Genomic DNA, 20,782 nt, shown 5'->3' on the forward strand with positions numbered 1-20,782 from the left:
AAATATAAGGAAAACATGGAAGTTCTTGGGAAAAGACATTTAGGGAGTGTGATAAAGCAAAGAGGAAAAGTGGGAAAGTGACTTGTGAGTTGAGATGTGGAGGTGTTTCATCTCATCCTAGTTCCCACTTCTTCATAATAAAAAGCAGATACTACCAACTGTGCTGAATTTTATTTCTGCAGGACAGATCCATGACTCAAGCAGCAGGGGTGTTACATCCCTTGGACTGATTTAAATTGGATACAATATGTAGGAAAAACTTATCAGGGTCTACTCCGGTTGATTTTGATGTTCTTCTATGCAAGTCAATGGAAGTTTCACAACTGACTACAATGGCAACAAAATCAAAACCTGTCTGTGCGCCAGACCCTGAAAGTGTAGGGCCTGCTCCAAAGATACTGGAAGACAACAGAAATCCCATGGCATTCAACAAGCCCTTACTTCTTCATGCATGGATAGATATATAAGTTACTCTAAGGTAACTGACAGTGCAGACATTCAGGAGGGCTAGAGGGAGGTTAGACTGGGTTAAAAATGGCTACCCAATCTAACTTAGATCACCCAGGACCAGACCTTACACTTAAGCCTGGTCTCAGTAATAGGAAATCGATCTAAAACCATAACAGTACAGAAGTTCCATGCACACAGACTAGTCTAAAAATGGTAGAACACAATCTAAGACAGGCCTGGATTGATGTACACTCAAACTTAATTGATCTAGGATAGACCAGTGCGTTGAACTTCAGTACAGTAACATGCACAGCCCTAGGGCTAGGAAAGCCCAGCTGCTGGCCCCAGTCCCAGAGTTGTGCTTTTCCTACCTGCTCCCATGGCACCAGGCTATTTTTAACCCCCCAGCCCTCAACCACCCCATTAGACCAGCAAACCTCCCCGCTGCCCCCCCACCCCAACGCCACTCCATGTGCCAACGTTATCAGCATTTACCAATGCTGGGAGTTAAGGAAGAAAGTACAGGTGGAGGGAGGAGGGGGCTAAAAATAGTCCCTGATCCCCCACAGCCCTCTACAGACTCTGTTAGCTCCCCTGATCCTAACAAACTCTCCCAAACTCCAGCAACCCCCCACAAATCCTGCCTGCTCCTCCAATCCCCCTGACTGCTCTGCAGATCCTGCCTGCCACCCAAACCTTCCCATCACTTCCACAGATCCCGCCTGCCCCGATATCTCTGCAAATGCTGCCTACACCTCTGATCCCCCCCACACATCCTGCCTTCTCCCCTGATCCCTCCTGTAGATGCCATCTGCCCTCCCCAATCACTCCTGTGGCTCCTGCCTGCCATCCCATCCCCTCGATCCCTCCCATAGATGCTAGCTGCTAGGCCTGTGTGAAGCTTGGGTCCCTGATTCGATTTGGTGGAGATCCAGCCCGATTCAGTGGCTGAATCTCTGAATCCAGATAGAATTAGAGGACCCTTTAATCTCTCCAAATCCATTCGGAGAGATTCAGAAAGATTTGGAGATTCAGATATAGAGACAGCTTTAAATGGTTGGGTTTTTTTACATACTTCTAGGTAGCAAGGGCTCGTGAGTGCTGCAATGCTGGGGCACATGGAGTGTCCCACAGGAGCACAGGGGGCTCCCCAGCGCACTTGGCAGCAGACCCAGAAGCAGACCAGAAGGAAGCACTTCTGCTTCACTTCCGGGTCTGCCGGAGAGTACGCTGGGGGCACACCCTGCCCCACCCCGGCTGCCGATCACTGAGCCGGGAGGGCATGGAGGGGAGACCCCCACGTGCTCCCAGAAGAAGTACTTCTGGTCCACTTCTGGGTTCACCACCGAGCATGTGGAGGGCCCCGTGGAATCCTGTGAGATGCTCCATGCGCCCCAGCATTGCAGCAATCACGAGCCATGCCTGCTACCTCAAAATATGTAGAATAAACATTTAAAGCTGTGTCTATGTCTGAATTGCTGATTCTCCAAATCAGCATTGAATCTTCAGATTCAGATTCAGCTGAACTGAATCAGGGACAGTGATCCAAACCAACGAATCAAATCACTGTTCCTGATTCAGGCTGAATCCGAACCGAGTAGGGCTCGCTTTGCACACCCCTACTGCCTGCCCTGTTTCGCCTCCCCACAGATCCTAACTGCCCTCCACGGATCACACCTGGCCCCCATTGCTCCTGTGGATCCCGCCTGCCCTATTCCCGCATCCCCTCAATCTCTCCCACAGATCCCTCCTACCCCCCTAATACCCTCAAGATTCCACTTGTTCCCCAGTCCCCACCATGGACACCTGATCCCCACTGAGCTTGCTTGTCCCCGCCATGCACCCAAACTCCCTCCCCCACTAACCCTCCATCCCTACTTACCTTAGATCAGGTAGCCATTTTTAACGTGATCTAACCACCCGCTAGCCCTCCCAAATGTCTGCACTTAGCCAAGGGTGAGACTTCACAGCTCATCAACTCCTCCCAGATGACTATCCATGTGTATGCTTTTACCCCACAGTAACTGAATGCTAATCTGTGGTAGCTTACCCCTCTTTCAGTGACACATTGTAAAACCCTGCCCTCGCATTAACTTGTTTATGTGTTTATGCACTTAGTTCTAAATTCATTCACAGATTGAGATGGGGAAGAAGAGAATCCAAGGATGATTTATATACAAAGTAAATACAAAAGCCCAAATCCTATTTCATCTGAGGCATCTAATTGCTTCTTGTACATCTAAATAGAATGGTGTATGAGGTATTTTTGTCAGTTACATGGATTTTTAGATCCTGTTTCCCACTGTAGGGCTAAATTTTTCCTCCCAAGCATGCTGGGTAGGCATGTAACTGTGGGTGTGTCTACACATTCATTAATGCATAGTGCTTACTACACATTTATTTAGTACTTCATTACATAGGATTATGTAAGTACTAAATAAATTAGTATACAAATACTAAATTAAATGTGCAGTAACTGGAGTTCCTGCACCGTAGCAACAGCAAACACTTTCTTAAAGGTGCTGCTGCACAGTAGCCTAATAATACTGCACAGTAGCATATTAGCACTGCCCACGCTGTGACATGCTACTGCACAGTATTGTTAGACAACTGCACAGTTAGCATCTTGTGTAAATGCCGCCTGTGAGTACTTCTCAAGTGCAATTAGAGAGAAAAAAAAACAAGCAGATGTGGGGAGGGCAGTCAAGAGGGGAAGATATGTAGGACCAGGAGAAGAGCATGCCAGAAGGAGGATTCTCAGAAGGACAAATGTAACCATACAGGTGGAGATGGAACCAAAAATTCATATAAATGACACAAGTGGCTCTTACATGACTACATTTCAATGAGTAAGTAGCACTTAGCTGCATTTAAGTAAAATGCCGAAGTGCACAAATATAGAACTTTATCATTCCCCACTTGATCTCACCTTTCTCAGAATTACTGATCAGTCCTTTTTCTGCTCCTGAATCAAATGCTTTAAGTGTTTCACTATGTTTCCTGACTTTGTAAATCAAATCTGTTGTATGGCACTATAGCAAAGCGCTCTTTGTCATCTCAAAATCAGATTTAAGTCCAAGCAACAGGAGCAGTTGCCCAAGCTGTTATTGTTGTTATTTATTATTTGTATATCTTGTAGCATCCACATATTAGGTGCTTTCCAAGCATGTAAGGAACAGTTCCAGACTCAGATTGATTGAAGATTAAAACAATGCACAATATATTAAAGATAGGGAAGAGGCTTTGTTCATTTTTTTCAATTTTATCATTGAAATTAATGGAGCTTCCCCTTGATTTCAATGGCCTCGAGTTTTGCTCTGGCCTGTTTTGTCAGCAGGCAGTATCTTTGCCACTGTCTGATCTACAGTTGATCCTTTCCTCTCACATACAGAAAGTGCCATTCACCGATTCCATCCTAATTAGGGAGTCAAGTGGAGGCAGAATTGGGAATTTATGTGCTAATGAAAAATCCTTGCATGTTTTACTAAAACATTTCCATTAAAAGTATGGGTGTAGTTTGGCTAGGCCTGAATTGATGCCAAAGCATAACACTCCAGTGTTGGTACAGTAACCAAGGGTAAACTTTTCAAAACAGCCTAAATAACTTAGGAATGTGAGCTATGTTTCCAAATCGACTTACTTCAGAGACTAAGTCCCCATTGGAAGTAAAGCCTTTTAATTGCCTAAATTACTTTTGAGACTGGTACTTAGGTAGTTTGAAAAGTTTCATATCCCCTCTCCAGAAAAACCTCTCCCCTCTGTGAAATTACAAAATTATCCATTTCCTCTAAGGTCTTAGATGGAGAATTTTACAGAAAAAAGAGATTTCATCCCTGAGAAGGAAGGAAGGAAGGAAGGTTACAGAATGATGACATTTCAAATACAATGGCTTCTGCATGAACAGGTATTGAAAGAAGTGTTTTGTTTTGCGCCAAAAATAACAGCTGTATTCTTGAAAATACCATTAGGGCCATACTAAAATCCAGGCAGATTACTATTGTGAAAAAATACCTCATCTGCTTCTTTTTAATACAGTAGCAAATATACTGCCTGGTTTGGCTTAATGCCAGAATTAATTTTAAATTGGACCTCATAAATATTTCATGAGGTCCAATTTAATGGGATTGCTTTTCCTGGCATTAAGCCTGTGTGGATAGCATTTTAAACAGTTATGGGTGTTTTTTGTTTTTTTTACCGAACTCCAAGAAAAAAAATCTTCTGGTATCAATAGGCTTATTAATAAATTGCTTAAAACAATGACCGTATATTTTAAGAGTATTTTGACACAATTCTTATAAAGAACTGTTGATATCTCTTTAGGTATTTTCTTTCAGTCTGGTGCTTTGTACGGTCATAAAAACTATTAACATGAAAAATGCTAATCTTTATCAACCCAATAGCAAAAAACAGCACAAGGAGAAATATATGACAGATGTAGGTCAGTTTTGACCACCAAGGTTAGCTTTAGGAGTGAGCAACCAAAGAACTTGCCCAGGGTCTAGGCCAAGGGTGTTTTCGCTATGTTAACTTAATGCAACCATCTAATGTGTGGATGGGAAGAACCCAAGGCTTGGCCCCTGCCTAGAGCCAAATGAGTATAGCACTGACTCTGTTGATCACTGTACATGGCCAGGTTCTCAGCTGAGTGTTGCCACATTGGCTTCAATGTTAGCATTTCAATTTATAGCGGGAGAGGATCTGGGCCATTTTTTTACTGAAGCAAATTAATTCAGAAGCAAACATTATGACATTTCAACACAGAGTGATGGTCATGAACTGAGTGTGAACATATAATTAACATAAATAAAAAAGCTGAGCATTTAAAACCTTAGATTTTTTTATCTGCACAGGCTGACACAGAATACTTTTGGGCACCATTCCCCCTGTCAGCTCTCACTGCAGGTACACATATCAGCTGACCAGAGGACTAATGATGTTTTGAAACAAGAAAGGCTGCAGGTGTGTAAGAGATATAAAAAGAAGGACAACTAACAGGACTCCTTGCTCATCAGGTGTCATGTTGATGTGTGACCCCTACTACAAGTGATATTAATGGTACAAAGTTTTAACACTGTACATGTGGATTTGATCCGGTCAGGTCTGGTTGCTTCAACATGCGTGGGTGCACAGTGTAGTAAGGGCACATTACAGAATGGCCACTCCCCAGAGAGTTTGTAGCAGCAACGGCACCAACTGGGATGGGACAGACCACTCTACACCAGTAGCAGTTGGGGACTTTGAGTCCCCAGGGCAGGTAAAACTGACCTCCCCACCCTCTACTCTCTGGCACTTGTGTCTTTACACATGCTCCAGAGCAAGGGAGGGGCACTTTAAATAGAGCAGCTCTTGGGAGCCGATCTAATTAAAATGCACACAGAGTCGAATGTATTCAACATCCTGCACTTCAAAATGGTGGCAGAGGGGCTTCAACTAAAGCTCACCAACGAGTTTTAGTTAAAGTGCTCCTGCCACCATCTTGAAGTGCAGGACACTGAACATACGTGATGCAGAGGCTGCTGGCACGTGCTAATTAGCATGCTCCAACAGACTCAATTAATCAAGTCTGCTCAAATGTGTGCTAATTAGCACGCACTGGAGCAGGCATCCAGCACATGTATAAAGTGCCAATGTCTCCCCCTGCCCCACCCTCAACCCAGCAGGGTTTTGCCCAGGGCACAAAACTTGGCAGTTATATCTCTGCTCCTTGCACAGAGGCCATCAATACTTACACAAAGGAACTGCGAAGTAAAATAGCCTTTCATGACTCAAAGGGTACGTTGCTAGGCAGGGGGGTTCTGCACCTCTAAATACGAGGTGTACCCGTACGTGCCATTCCTTACACAATCCCATCAAAAGGCCCACAGGCAGGCCGTGTAGCTCACCACGCTGTAAGTGCTGTGACTCAGGCCACTGGAGTAGCTCCAAATGTCCCTTTCTTGACTGTAGCTGGAAGCCACAAGACTTCATTCATTTAAGAAAAACTAAATAGTATTACAGCAAGGAGCAGCTGCACATCTGACCTTCTCAACTGAGGTGCCCTTTTGACAGGTGTATGACGCACAGCAGGATAGTGGGAAACAAGCAAACAGAAATACAGATCCCAAATACAGAAAGGATACAGAAAAATACAACTCAAAGGTCAAATGAAGAAAAAAACATCCCATGTTGACGTGTTTAGGAAGACCCATCAACATAATACATTTCCCTCCCATAATATATTTCCCTCCCACTGATGGTGGAAAATGTCGTGTGCTCTGTTTGAATATGTTATGTTGGGATATCGTGCTATCACATCACAATGCAGAGTACATGTCTTTCCCTTTAACCACAGGAAGATGCGTTTCCAGCTAATTTCCCATATCTATAATTTTAAGTATGAGTTTCTAAGGAACAGAAATTTGGCTTCAGTATTCACTTTTAAATGAACAAATTTGTGTAATTATAAAAGCCTTTAAACAGAAACAATATGCAACAGCTCAGGACAAAACACGAAGAATAGTTCATCTAAATAATGAAACTATAAGCGAATTTTAGATAGGCAGCATGTAATTAGCCAACTGGAATTTAGCCAGGACACCACAGCTAACACCTCTGTTATCTTCAATCAACATCCATTTAATATTATAAAGTTTTTTTTTATTAGAGTGAGTGAAAAGATAATTGAAGAAAATATATTCCTACTTTACTGCTCTGATTTTTCATCATTCAAGAGCTACAGTAATACTGGATTTCTGAAAAAAAAGAAGTGGTGACTGCTAAATGTTAAATGATACGCTGAATAGCAATCTGTGTACCTTCTAATAGCTCTGTTGCTTTCAGCTTTTGGCTGGCTAATAGTAAATCGCTTCATGCCCATAACTGATATGTGAAAGCAGCTGCACTATGTATTCACCCCAGATTATGTCCTTGTGGGATGTTGAGTACCTTCAACTCCCCCTGGAGTCAGTGGGATGCGAGGAGACCCATAGGATGAGGCCCTGCGAGAGCTCATGCATGCGCTGGTACTCGTCCATCTTACTTATCCATGCCCATGTTACTTCTGAATTGGGTGAAACAAACCAACCCCTCAGGCATAAAAGATCCACATCAAGACCGCACAAAGCCTATGTACTTTTCCCCCCACAATTCAAAAAGCCAAGTGATTAAAAAAAACCAACCCAATCACAGGAAGTTCATGACTCTCAGACAACCATTTCAAATGGAGGCATCCCACCTTACACAAAGCAGCACTATGGTATAAAACTTTGAGTGAGCCTCCCCTGTTTAGCAGTGTTGATAGCAAGATTAATTATCCTTCTGTTGAGATGCAGAAGCTGCCACAATGATGTGTCACCACCACTTACCAAGCAAGGTCTTATTCATCACAAGTGACAAGACTGCAGAGAAGTGAAATTCTTGTTTAATATTTGTCTCTATGCTAATGTGGTTTGAAAACAAAGTTCCCTAAAGCCGGATGAGAAGAGAGGAAAGAAAAAAAATGCTTTAGCCAAAGTAAATGAGAGAAAGAATTTAAGCAATTTAATTTTTACTCATTTTACAGACCTTTTCAGATTTAAGCTGCACAGCCATTAGGGATTTAAAGAGGATCCGATGTTTAACTTGTTTGCCCATTTGACTTAAGACAAATCCAGCTGACAACAACAAAGCACTTTCTTTGTCCTAACCAGCACTTAATTTAAAGGGGACATGTTTACAAACAGCTTAATCTGTTTAGTATAAACACTCTTCTACATTCTTTTACCCTGTCAAAAAACTTGCAGAAATCACATGGTCCCTTCCAAAGCCCAAAGCCAGACTTTTGGGCAACTTGATATGAACAATATTCCCTGGTGATACAAATATACACTCAGCCACCAATGTTTCTGGTCTTTAAATATGCTTTTAAAAATTAGCAATAGAGAAGAACCCGTTCTTGTAGTGCTTTTATTACATATATCAATTTCCAAAAAATAGGAAACATTTAAAATAATGACATTTGATGAACTTAAGTTACCAGTAACATCCTACATTAACAATGTATCACCATTCCCAGGAAAGTTCTTGAGGGAATAGCCTTATCTCTGTAGCAGTCTAGTCACTTTGTACATCATGTTCGTGCTCTTTTCAATCTGGGGTTTTCTCTGACCACAACGAACAGGCTATTCTCTTCCAGGCAATGACCACCAGACATTCACCATTCCAGGAAATGTGATACAAGTGCTATGGGGAATGGGGAATTTGTATCCATTACAATGGATACAAATCCATTTAATTGGATTTTATATTTTCTTCACCTTTTATCTCCTCCTGTAAGTTATCAGTTTATTATTATAATGTACTGTGTTCTAGAAAGATGGCATAGAACTGACACACAGAAGATCCAGGTACTAGCATTAATTCTGCATGGTGACATTGAGAAAGTCATTCAAGACCCAGTCCAGCAAGATATTTAACCATGTGGCTCACTTCAACCATATGAGCCATCATTACTCATGTACTGAAAGCTAGGCAGGTGTTTCAGTATTTTATTGGATAACAGTCATAACTTCTCTCTGCATTGTAGTTTCACAGCATGTAAAATGAGGGCAGTAATATTTACTCACCAATGTAAAACACATTGAGATATTCAGATGAAAAACACTTAAGTGCAAAGTGTTGTCGCTGTATCCTCCCTAACCTCTGTGCAGCAAGGCCAAAATGTGAGAGTGACAGGGTTTGCTCACTGATGTACAAGCCTTCACGGGCTATGCAGAAAATGCTGCCGCTAGTTCATAATCCTCCTTCCCATCAGCTTCCATATTTTAGTTCAGAACATCTATCTGCACCATCTTCAAAAGTAAACAGAAGGAAAGAAATTATTTAAACTTTGCAAAGTATATTTGAGATGGTTTTAATGGATGATTATGTAAGAGATATTATATTTCACTCAACAAGCTGGTTTTCTCTAGTAGTTAGACAGTTCTTAATATAATGCTACAACAATCAACTAATCTAGTGCTTTTCATATGAGGATTTTAAAATGAATGAAACCTTAAATGATTTCAAAGAAATTTTCATACCAAGAAAGTAAGTAAACTTTATTATGGAAATGTTAAAATTATAGTTATTACATGACTTAGTAGAGTTGGTACAGGACCCATCGCATTGTAGCTACATGGGCACATAGGTTCTTGTATACTGATGCAATCTGAGACAGGCAAAGTTAATCATGCAGCCGATTTTAGCCTGGGGTAAAATGTTTAGAAATTTTCTACACAATACCATGGAAAGAAGAGAGAGGACACCCATGCATGGTAGCCAAGTTGAGGCAAAGATTTTAAGGAATTCTTAGTGAATAGCTTTAGCATATAGTATACAATTATGGAGGTGGGGACTATACAAAGGCCTTAGTACTCTTCAAAATTCTGTTATTGGGAGGACGGGAATAGGGCCTAGTCTGATCCGCCAATCTTAGGACCTAGTTGAAATCATGATTTTGCATTTCTCGTGAATGGTGATTTTGATGAAAAATGTGATTTGCCATGAAATGCCTCAGTATGGCTGCTCATTGAGGAGATCCCCAGCAAGTGGCCATATCATGGCATTTTGTTGCAACAAGATGACTGCTGCAGGCAATGCATTTCCCAGTCAGAAACAAAAGCCTAGCAGCCCAGGGGAGGGAAAAAGGGGTCGCAAAAGGGACAGGGAGAAGAGAGAGCTTGGGGCTGGGTAGGGGAGAGGCTGTTTGCTCCTCTAGGTGGGAAAACTAGAGTGCAGAGGGTTGGGGGCGCCTGGTGGCTGCCTTGGCAGATGGCCCTGGTACCTGGTAAGGAAAGCACTGTTTTGCTCCTCCGGGCACGCGAAGGAGCAAACAGCCCCTCCCCTACCCGGTGCTAGGGCCATCTGCCAAAGCAGCCCTCAAGTGCCCCTAACCCTCCCACACCCCAGTTTTCCCACACGGAGGAGCAAACAGCCCCTCCCCTCCCCAGCACCAGGGCTTTCAGCAGGAATGGTGGGATTTTACTACACGGCTTCCATAAAAATCAAATTGCATACAATCCTATAAAATCAAGTCAATCTTTAATTATAATCATAAAAATTATATTACAATAAGTGGTATTTTCAAGTTAATGGAACCATAAAAACTACTAAAAGGCAGCCTTTGTTAGCCTAATAACAGTACTTCACTTGAAAAAAAAACCCAGAAAACCAACAGTCCTTAGCCACAAAAATAGAGGTCCACATTTTTAGTAGTGTGTTAACCTAGATTCTAAATATTCCTTCTAAATAACTGGATTTATATTACAAGATCTCTGGAGCAGGAACCATTTTTTTGTTTTAAATTTGTACATTACCTAGCAGAATGGGTCCTTGGTCCCTGATGAGTGTTCGAAAGAGTGACGATAAGATAAGTAATAAATATTACGATGGTAAAAATTATAATACGACTCGACTACCTATTTTGTTATTTGTCATTCTGTCTACCATTGTGCAAATCTACAGGAATACCTGGCTGTGGGCCCAGAAAGTTTATGTTTAGTCGACCAAAGTGTTCAGACTAAAAATTCAATCCCTTGTTCAATCCCTTTTCTCCTGTGAAAGTGGAAAGGAGAAATGGGATTGAGAAGATGGGGCTTACTTCTATTCCTTGCATTTGCAGAAGGTGGAACCTTGGACCCCAACTGGAAAAAAAAAAATTATTTTTTCACATCCAGCATATTTTATCCCCCCAAAAACAAGCCTCTAGAATTTGGGGGATGCATTATAAATGGAGGAAATATGGTAACAGCAGTTTCTGCCGCTTGAGCTTCTGTTAGGCAAAAACAAAAGTAACTCTGCATGTGAAAAATGAGCAGATTTGGCTCTCTAGCTCTGCCCCTACTCAGTTACTTCCTACAAGGAAAGATCTTTTTTTCTTCATTCTGCCTTTCAAAAACAAGGCACATATCTTATTCTGGGGCATACTGTATGTGAGAAAATATGGTAGTTCCAACACGTAACAACAGCAGGAACATGTATCTCCTCCTTTGAGCTGTCTGATGCCAAATATTTTTTATTTTGAATTTACTAGTGAATCAACCAACTCCAAAAATGTATTGGAATAAGGACAAGTGCAACCAACTTTTAATGAAAGTCCTGGAGATAGAAAATTTACATTTGATTTCATTTAAGGAAATTTTCCATTTTATACTAAATAAATTAATGATGAGTTTTAAGTTTTCTTCCAATTCTCTCCCACCTTTTTACATATGTAAACAGTAAGAAAGGGCTTAGGTATTCTCTGCCCTCAGAGATGGGCAGAAAAAAATGCCTCAGTATCAATCTCAGTACAGAGAAATATAAATAGTGAAATAATAAGATATGACAGACCAAACTTAATGAATTCTACTGTAGGCAATATTTTCAATGGGTGCAGAAATAAATCAAATATTTTCCAAATATGATTTCCCCCTGCTGCTTTAGCGTGTTGAATGTCATGTAAATGAAATGGACAATCCTGAACAAAACCAAGTCCTTTATCAATGACTGAAGATCCCTTCAGTTAAGTAAGGAAAAGATAAGTAGCTCAGCAACAAATTCAGGTGAAAAGAAAATTAAATTCTGTTAAAAGTATACTTAGGGGTTAAATTCACCCCATTTACATGACCAATGCAGAATCTATATGCTGCTTAATTTCCTTCAAACACTTTAATCTGTTTGCTCGCCCCCTACAAAGAGGGGATTTTCCCACTGGAATTATACTCTAGATCAGGGCTCACCAACCTACAGCTCATGGGTCAGAGGCAGGATAGCACATGGTGGATGGGTATTAGGACCCAGTCACAGCTGCAGCTTTTCACAGCATCTGCACTGGGAAGGTGCCCACCATTACTTTTTTTCCCCTGCAGTGGCACAGGGAGTGTCCATAGCCACCACTTTTCTCTGCAGTGGCGGGAAGCTTTGGCAACAGTGTCTTTCTCCTACTGCCATGGGGATGGGCACAGACTGTGGACACTCTCCCCATGCCACAGCGGGGAAAAGTGGTGATGGTAGACACTTTCCTTCTGCAGCCACTGGGAAAGGTGGCAGCTTCAGCTGGGTCCTAGTGTCCACCTCCTGTACACTGGTTTGCTTCTGATCTGAACTGGGGCAGTCCACCCCACAGCCTGAAATGGTTGCTGACCCCTGCTCTAGACTGCACCCTATCCGACTTGTCCTAGTTGTCCTACATTCTTCATTAATATCATATCAAGAAATATATTTAAAAATGACTTGGTTTGTGCTTGAGGATACTTCTCCATAAACATCCAGAAAAACACACCACTGAAAGTTCTATACTGCCCAAAAAATTTCCATCCACCAACAGGTGTTCTGTCAACAGACAAATACAGAGACAAATATCAGTTTGTACAACACAGTATGCACAAATGGGCACACAAAAAAGTTTCTCAGGAACATGCTACACGTCTTTTGGGCTCTACAGGTGCCTATACACATGCTCAGACATGTTCTAATTAGAATGTTTTGGAGCAGAGTCGAATAATTGAGGCTACTGGAGCGTTCCGATTAGAACACTCCAGAATGCTGCAGCATCATGGGTATTCACCATCCCACATTTCAAAATGACAACGGGGTGCTTTAACTAAGACTCATAAAATGAGCTTTATTTTAAAGCAATCTTGCGGCCATTTTGAAATGCTGAATACTGAATGTGTGTGATTCTGTGGCACTTTAATGATAGCAGTTTTCCAGGAGCTGTTCTAACTAAAATGCTCCACCCCCTCCCTCCCCAACCACCCTGGAGCACATGTATAGACACCCAATAATTCTGGCATGCATATAGTGGATAATGTTCATTTTGAGGTTAAAGGAAGCTACGTGTCTGAATGCTGTATCAGTGCCCAAAATAAATAAATAATAAATATCAAAGATCCTAAATCTCATGTAAAAGAGAACTAAACACTTGTTCTGAATGATGAGAATATTTTTTTCCCCGTTACATTCAGGGTTCATCTTCAAAATGAAATGTCACTGATTCTTCAAAATATGGTTACAGAAATGCTTGCTGTTGTCCACATCGTCTTTGTGTCCAATTTATTATTCCAACCAACTATCCACTAAACCAGGAGTGCTCAACCTCCAGCCCACAGGCAAAATCTAGCCTGCAGAGCCATGGCATCCAGCCTGCAGGGATCCCCACAGGTTGGAAAATTTAGCAGCGCACGAGCAATGGAAGCTCTCTGGCCAGATCTAGCTCCACCTGGGACCAATGCCATGCAGTGGAATCAGGGCTGGGCCCGCCTCCTGCAGGTGTAGATTGGGCCAGGCTACTCCCCATGCCCTCTGCCCCACACATCCCAATCAGGCTGCTCTGCCTTGTCCCGCATTCTCATGGGTCCAGAGAGGGGCCAGGCAGCTCCCTGTCCCCTCCACCCACCTTCTGGATCAAAGCCAAGCCACTCCCCACCCCTAGTGGATGGATCAGGGTCAGGCTGTGCCTGCCTCCACAGCTGAAATGAGTCCACCAAGCAGATCTGGCCTGCAGACAGACCTAGCACCACCTATCTGGCCCGCAAGATGAAAAGGTTGGGCATCACCACTCTAAACAGCAGCATAACTAGGGGTGGATGAGGGGAGCATGAGCATTAAGGGTGGGGAGCACTAGAACCGAAGTTAGGGGGCACCAGAATGGACACAACTATGCTGCTAGTTCAGCAGCTGCAGGCTTGGGCTCTGTGAAACAGGGCCAGAAGCAAAGCAGGAAACTCTCTGGTCCTGGCTGCTAAGTGCTTGGGAGGAAGAAGCAGGGGGTGAAGACAGGGGGCTCCCTCCATCCAGCCACTAAATTAGGGATTTTATTTCTTTGCTCAGCATGACATTTGGCATCCTTAGCAAGGGGAAGCCTTCCTCCATAGCTGCTAGGACCCTATAGCTGCACTGGCTTTACCCGTCTGCTACTCCCCCTCTGAGCAACTGGGGTCCAGAGCTGCCAGGACCTGAGAGCTTCCTTGTCTTCATCCGCTGGGTACTGGACACCACCCGGAGCCCAGAGCTGACCATGGCACAAACCCTACCAGTATGCCTTTGGGTATCTCCCTCCTTCTCCTTTGCCCAGGGTACCAAAGTAGCCAGCTATGCCTGTGCCTCTAAAATGCATCTGATGTTAGTGCAGTGAATTACTGATCATTCACAGCAACTATTTGTCACTCCTTTCATGATTTAATTAATTAATTTTAAATATCTTTGTTAATACTTACAAATGTCCACCTATCGTTTTTTTTGCAAGAAAAAGCACGCTAACAGTTATGTAGCCTTTTGCTGACCACAGCTTATTACCATTGTGGAACTAATCATCCATTGCTTTAAAATGCATTGCAAATTTATTTGGAAGTTGGGTTAGAGGTAGAATCATAGGGTTGAAGGGAGCTCAAGCATCATCTGGTCCAACCCCTTGTACAAATGTAGGACTACAACTCCTAAAAACCAGATGTGTAATGAGCAGGGTTTGCATCCTATGCAAACCCTGAAGGAAAGTGGAGGAGAGGGAAATTTTACCTACTCTGGAAACTCAAAAACAGTCCCCAGATGCTGCTGCATGGTCCACATATCCTGGTTGTTGCTCCTACAGCAGCAGCAAAGTGTCCATGTGGCTGCAACAGCAACGCTGTGGAGCTGCTTCTGTGGATTCTTGAAGGGTGGAGGTGCCCGTCTGGTGAGCATCCTAAGGTCACCTAGGGCTGGGGCTGATGCTCTGCTCATCCACCTCAGTTATGCTACTGCCTAAAACATCCCCGTCCAATGTTTATGCAGCCTCCTTTTGAAAATCCCCAAGAAAGGAGATTTTACAACTTCCCTTAGCAGTCTATTCTGCTATCTTACTCTTCTAACAATAAATAGGGGATTTTTTTGCTGAGATCTAAATTATACGTACTTTGTTGCAATTTAAAACAATTGCTTTGCATCCTACCCCCTGTAACAAAGGTAGAAAAGCAGTGATCACAATTACAATTTTCCTCTTTGGGCTCTTTATAGGCAGATTCCAACAAGGACATGAAAAGGAAGAAAGGAAGGACAGGCAGAATACCTACTGCAGCCAGAAATGGGTGCCTCATGCGAAGTAAAATTAAACAAGAAAAAAATTTTGGCATGTCTATGTGGTAAACTTATCGCATCAGGCAGCATCACCCTCAAACATGCTGTCTGCATGTGCTGCTTCTTGAACAGGAAACAGTTTAGCAGCATCCACTTGATGCCCAGACAGATTAATTAGCACTACTGAGTGACAGACATAATTAACCCACCCATGGTGCCAAGCAGATGCAGTTATAACTGCTTCTGGTTCAGGAGACAGTTGGGTCATACTTACATTTATTTAAAAAAATACTTTTTTTTTTTCTTTTCTTCATAAAAGGGCTTTCCACCATATCACCATTGTGCACTGCGGGGATGCAACCTTCCCTTGCCAAACAGAGACTATATAAGACAACCAATAGCTCAGTCTAGAGAGGAAAATGAGAACAGGAAATATTCAAACTAAAACACCTATGAGGTAGATAGATATGGCAGGGTACAACTAACAACTAGAAGGAGAATGATTCCAAAGAGATAAATGCAACAGGTAAACTATAAAAAGAGGTAAAAGTAACCAAGGATATGATTCTTAATTATACCATGGACTCCTAAACCTATACTGGCAGTGTAAAGTGGCCATGTGATGGAAGAATTCAGGCTTCATGTAAGCTGGGGTGAGATCTTAGCCCTGCTGCAGTGAGTGACAACACTTCCACTGTTGTCAATGAGGCCAACATTTCAACCACATTATTCAATAGTTTAATGGTTTACCAATAAGTTGGTTGAATACAGAAAAAGGAAGAGGCATTCTCCAACAGCATCTACCAACATCCCAAAGAATATTTCAGATAAGCCATATCTATCATTCTTTTTATTTACTGTTCACAAGTATTTACCTGCAGAGATTTTCATTTATATGAACATACTATTTATTAAATGTATATCCCACCATGTACAAAAGGCTCAGAGCGACATGACTGTATTCAGATTTTCATATTTAAATCTGAACCACAGAGTCTGTGCAAGAACAGAATGATTTACTAGTCATTTGTTATCCTCCTATCTAAAAACTGTCAATCATCTAATCAGAAAGCAGAAACTATACCAAAAATATCTATGAATAAATAGTAGTGGAAAGCAGAGATACTAAGTGTAGGGCCCATGAGAAATGCATAAATGATGGGTCCCAAACAGTTTGGGAAATACTTATGAAAAACACATTTGTAGAAATGAAAATTGGTTTACAAATGTTATTTAAAAAAGCCTAATTTCAATGGAAATATTTGCAAATAATTTAATCAACTCTACTTGCCATCAAGGCAAATATTTTAAAAGAGAAGTAACCACCTTTTTTTTTTTTTTTTTTTTTTTTACTCAGTAAAGTCAGAGAGACGGGAATCTGCCTTCTAGTGAACACATTTTCTGAGACTCACCATCCACCATAGGTTCCTCTCTGGACAAACTGTAAGTACCACCCTCCAAGTCCACTGGCTGAATCCTTACACAAGGAGTCAGCAACATTTTGCAGTGTGGGTACAGGAATGACCCAGCTTGAGTCACAGACAGGTGAGCATCAGGACCCAGTCACCATTAGTTCTCCCACTGGTTAGCTGCAGCACAGCACGGTAGAAACTTCCCCCAGGAAGAGCCCATGCTACCTGACTGTGGCTGTCACTAGAAATCCATTGTTTAAAGGTCATTTTTTAAAATTGAGATTGGGTGGAAGTCTAGTCCTTCCAATGAGCTCAAAACATTCAATTTAGATACTAATGTTGTAGAAAAAAATGTAAAGGCCTAAGTTGTATACTCAGACATGACTATGTTAATCTGGAGAGAAAGAGAGATGCCCATTGCAGAATTAACTAAATGCAACGTATGCCAAATTTGCATTGGTGTGATTGAATTTGACTTCAGGGTAGGATATGGAATACAATTTTTAGGCTGACTTCTCACATGAGCTGCACTAAGAATTGATGTTCAATTGGCAATGAAAGATTCCTTCAGACTTCCTGTACTTTATCCTGTATCAAAGTGTGACGACTGCCTTCACCTGCTATTGCTATGTTAATCATTTAAAAGTTGATCAAACATATCTGAACTGGAGTACAAGAGCAACAACAGACTGAGATGGACACTGTCATCCAGGAAAAAGGCTTCACGGGCTATTTGTTCAGCACTTGTCACCTTTGGCTCACAATACCCGTGTGCACCTTTCTTTTTTATTATGACAACACTGCAATCTAGTAGCTTTCATTCTTGAAAGCTTGATGAAAATGTGTGATGATTTTTTGAAATATGAGAAGAAACTGCTTACCTTTGAGAAGACATTAGCTTTGATGCTTGTGTAAAAATGCATGGAATGCATCTAAACTCAATTAAGGAATCTTTGGAGTATCACTTAACCTCTTACAAATGCTTCCTGGCCTATTGTAAAGATAGCTGATATTGTCTTTTAACGGGAGGGCAAGGAGCAGGAAGAGCTGTACTGAAAAGTACTTCTTAGAAGAAGATAGACTGAAGAGTTCCTGCAGAGAATGGGTGAGAACTGATATTGAACTATAACATTATACCAAGGGGTATGCTTTAGGGCCTGATATGGGACACTAATGCAGGTAAAAACCCTAATGAAGCTAGTGAAAAGCTTTGCTTCTCTGAGAAATATTTAATCCAGCCCAGAGGGAAGCGGAGTGGGAGGGTTGGTGCAGAGCAATCAAAACAATTTTAAAATTTTACTTGTGATTTTTATCATAAAACAATGCTGGATCTTAATGCGCTTTAACAAATGAGAAAGTGCTGTGTAAAAAAACCCGAAAAAAATCAACCAATCAAGAAGTTCTTTCTATTTTTTCATGGTAAAAACAATAACCAAAACTGGGTTCCTATATTTAGATACCTAAACAAATTTGGTTTGATTTTCAAATGAGCTGTATACCCCAGTTCCCAATGAACTCAACTCATACAAGTCTTACAAAAGAGTACAACTATTTTCAAACAGAAAGATAGAAAAATAATAGCACATAAAGAAGCATGTTTACTGGGTCCAGAAACTAGTAATGGGATGTGAGCCTTTTACATCCATGTGACCATAATCACCTCGCTTCTGTGTCTTGATCTGAACAGAATTTGGAGACCTCCACAGAACAAATGGGTGGCTGCAATTCAGATCCTTGTTTACCTGGTCATAAAACCACTAGGACTGCGGGTACAGTATGAACTGGCAGTGTCGCAGAGAGAGAAGGGAAGAACAGTATAGGATTATGTGAAAAACTCGTACTTTTTCTCTATATTGTTACTTGGACAAATGGAGGACTTCCACCTCCAGGAAGATCATCTTGGCACTTTTCAGAGTGCTTAATAAAAACATTACAAAAGCTACTTTGTGTTGTTCTTTTAAAGGCAGTAAACCAAGGAAGAAGGAATATTAAAAGATGTAATACTTCTGCATTTCAGATCTAGAGTAATATTCATTTGTTATGTAGATCACAGAAATATGACATCAGCAAGTTCTTTAAAGAATGATAGTGGGCAGTGCCTGAATAAATGCAATACTAACCAATTCTTTGACCGACCTATATAGTCTTTAAAAGGAAAAGTGTGCATTTATTCGCTTAACTTTGGGATATGTCCTGGTGTGACAAGATGAGAAATTAAGCAGCCACCAGAAAACAAGAGCACTGAAATAGTAATGAAATAGTATTCAAATTAATGAAACTCCAGCTCTTCTTGATCATCATCCAAAAATCTTACAGGACTGCTTGTGTACTGTGCAGTTTTCTTTGCTACAGTTTTCCATTTCATGGAGACTTGGATAGTACTTAAGTGAGCCAGGTGAATACTAAAAACACAAACTTGAACTTGCTGATATATGGTATGTCTACAATGCACTTGCTGTAGTTTATATATCTCTAGAATAGTTTGATAGGAAGTGCTATCAAAGGAGCCACAGAAGAACAAAATTCAGCATGGACTAACTGAGCAAACATCAACCCAATTTTGTGGGTGGGTTTTATAGCCCATGCTGGGCTCCACGCTGCAACATCTTCAGCCAGGAGAAGAGAAGACTTAGAGGGGACTTGGCAGCAGCCTGTAAGTATATAAGGGTGCACATCAGGGCCTGAGGGAGCATGTGTTCACCAGGGCACCCCAGGTGAAGACAAGGAATAACGGTCATAAATTGCTACAGGATCACTTTAGGTCGGACATGTCTTTAGACTGGAAAAATGTCTTTATACTCTAAGTGTTCAGGGTCTGGAACAGACTCCCCCCAGAGGTGGTACAATCACCTACTCTGGAAATCTTCAAAAATGTCTGCATGCTTATCTTGCTGGGGTCATCTGATCCTACTGGTCTTCCTTGCCCAACCGCAGGGGGGCAGGACCTGATGGTCTCATGAGGTCCCTTCCAGTCCCTAACATCTCTGAATCTATGAATTTATGTTACTAACAGCACCCAAACCAACTAGTCTGAGGTACAGAAACATCTAGTTGTATCACATCATTGCTGTGCCTGTCTGTACACTTCATAAAAACCATCACATGCTGCCGACTAAAAGATAGTAAAACATGTTTGGGGGAAGAGGGACATTGACAAATAAACAACTTCTAGCAGGGGTCCTGAGCATGAAGCTGCTGGATTAATGGCAAAAGCCACAGTTCCATGAACAGGATAAGCCAGAACTCCTTGCCTCACCCACTGAAAAGAAGCAAGCTGACTCTTAACAGTTCCCAGTTAATACCTCCCTGTGATAAAGGACAGCAGGGGAAATGGAAACTCTAGGTTACTCCACATTTTAGTCCCAGTTTCTTAGAAGTTCCAGCAAGGCAATTCAGAGTGTCTATGTACATACGCAGCATATATAGCATTCTTCTTACAGACAAGGTAGAGAGATTGGCAAGTAATCAGCCTGTTTGTACAATTACTCCTGAAAGAAATAGGTAAAGGTTTGCTTTTTCCTCATTTGATGCCTTTGTTATCTATCTTTACAAAGAGATCTGATTTTCAGCCGCATCTGTGCGCACACAATTCTCACACATTTCATTACAAGCTGAGCGCTCATATTTCTGAATATCAGGCCCCCTTTAATTTAGATGCTTATTTTTAGTGACCCATGATGGTAAGGTACAGTCCTTTGTGAGTTTTGATCCTTCACAAGCAAGACATTCCGGGGTACTCTGGTTTTCAATCTAAAAGGAAATATAATCTTTGAAGATACAGTACCTATCAGAAATGAGACAAAGACACTCCAATATCCTTTAGTGAGGAGACAGTACATTGCATTTGCAGTAGAATAATAGTGAGGAACCGACTGACCTCTTCCACACAT

At 41.7% G+C, this 20,782-nt stretch overlaps 1 long non-coding RNA gene across 2 annotated transcripts in view; it reads right to left on the minus strand.

Annotated features, from left to right (window-relative positions):
- LOC102384669 overlaps positions 1 to 20,782 on the minus strand; it is a 124,924-nt gene that overhangs the window by 74,259 nt on the left and 29,883 nt on the right. Inside the window, exons 2-3 of one of the 2 annotated variants that reach the window (XR_001357616.2) lie at positions 9,033 to 9,257; positions 7,822 to 7,893 (exon numbers count right to left, since the gene is read on the minus strand). This is a non-coding gene — a long non-coding RNA (uncharacterized LOC102384669). Of the gene's footprint in view, positions 1 to 7,821; positions 7,894 to 9,032; positions 9,258 to 20,782 lie in introns of those variants that run through there. The other variant, XR_323216.2, reaches the window with a different exon arrangement.

The sequence above is a fragment of the Alligator sinensis genome, unplaced genomic scaffold (genome assembly GCF_000455745.1).
Source record: "Alligator sinensis unplaced genomic scaffold, ASM45574v1 scaffold601_1, whole genome shotgun sequence".
Classification (NCBI taxonomy): domain Eukaryota; kingdom Metazoa; phylum Chordata; order Crocodylia; family Alligatoridae; genus Alligator; species Alligator sinensis.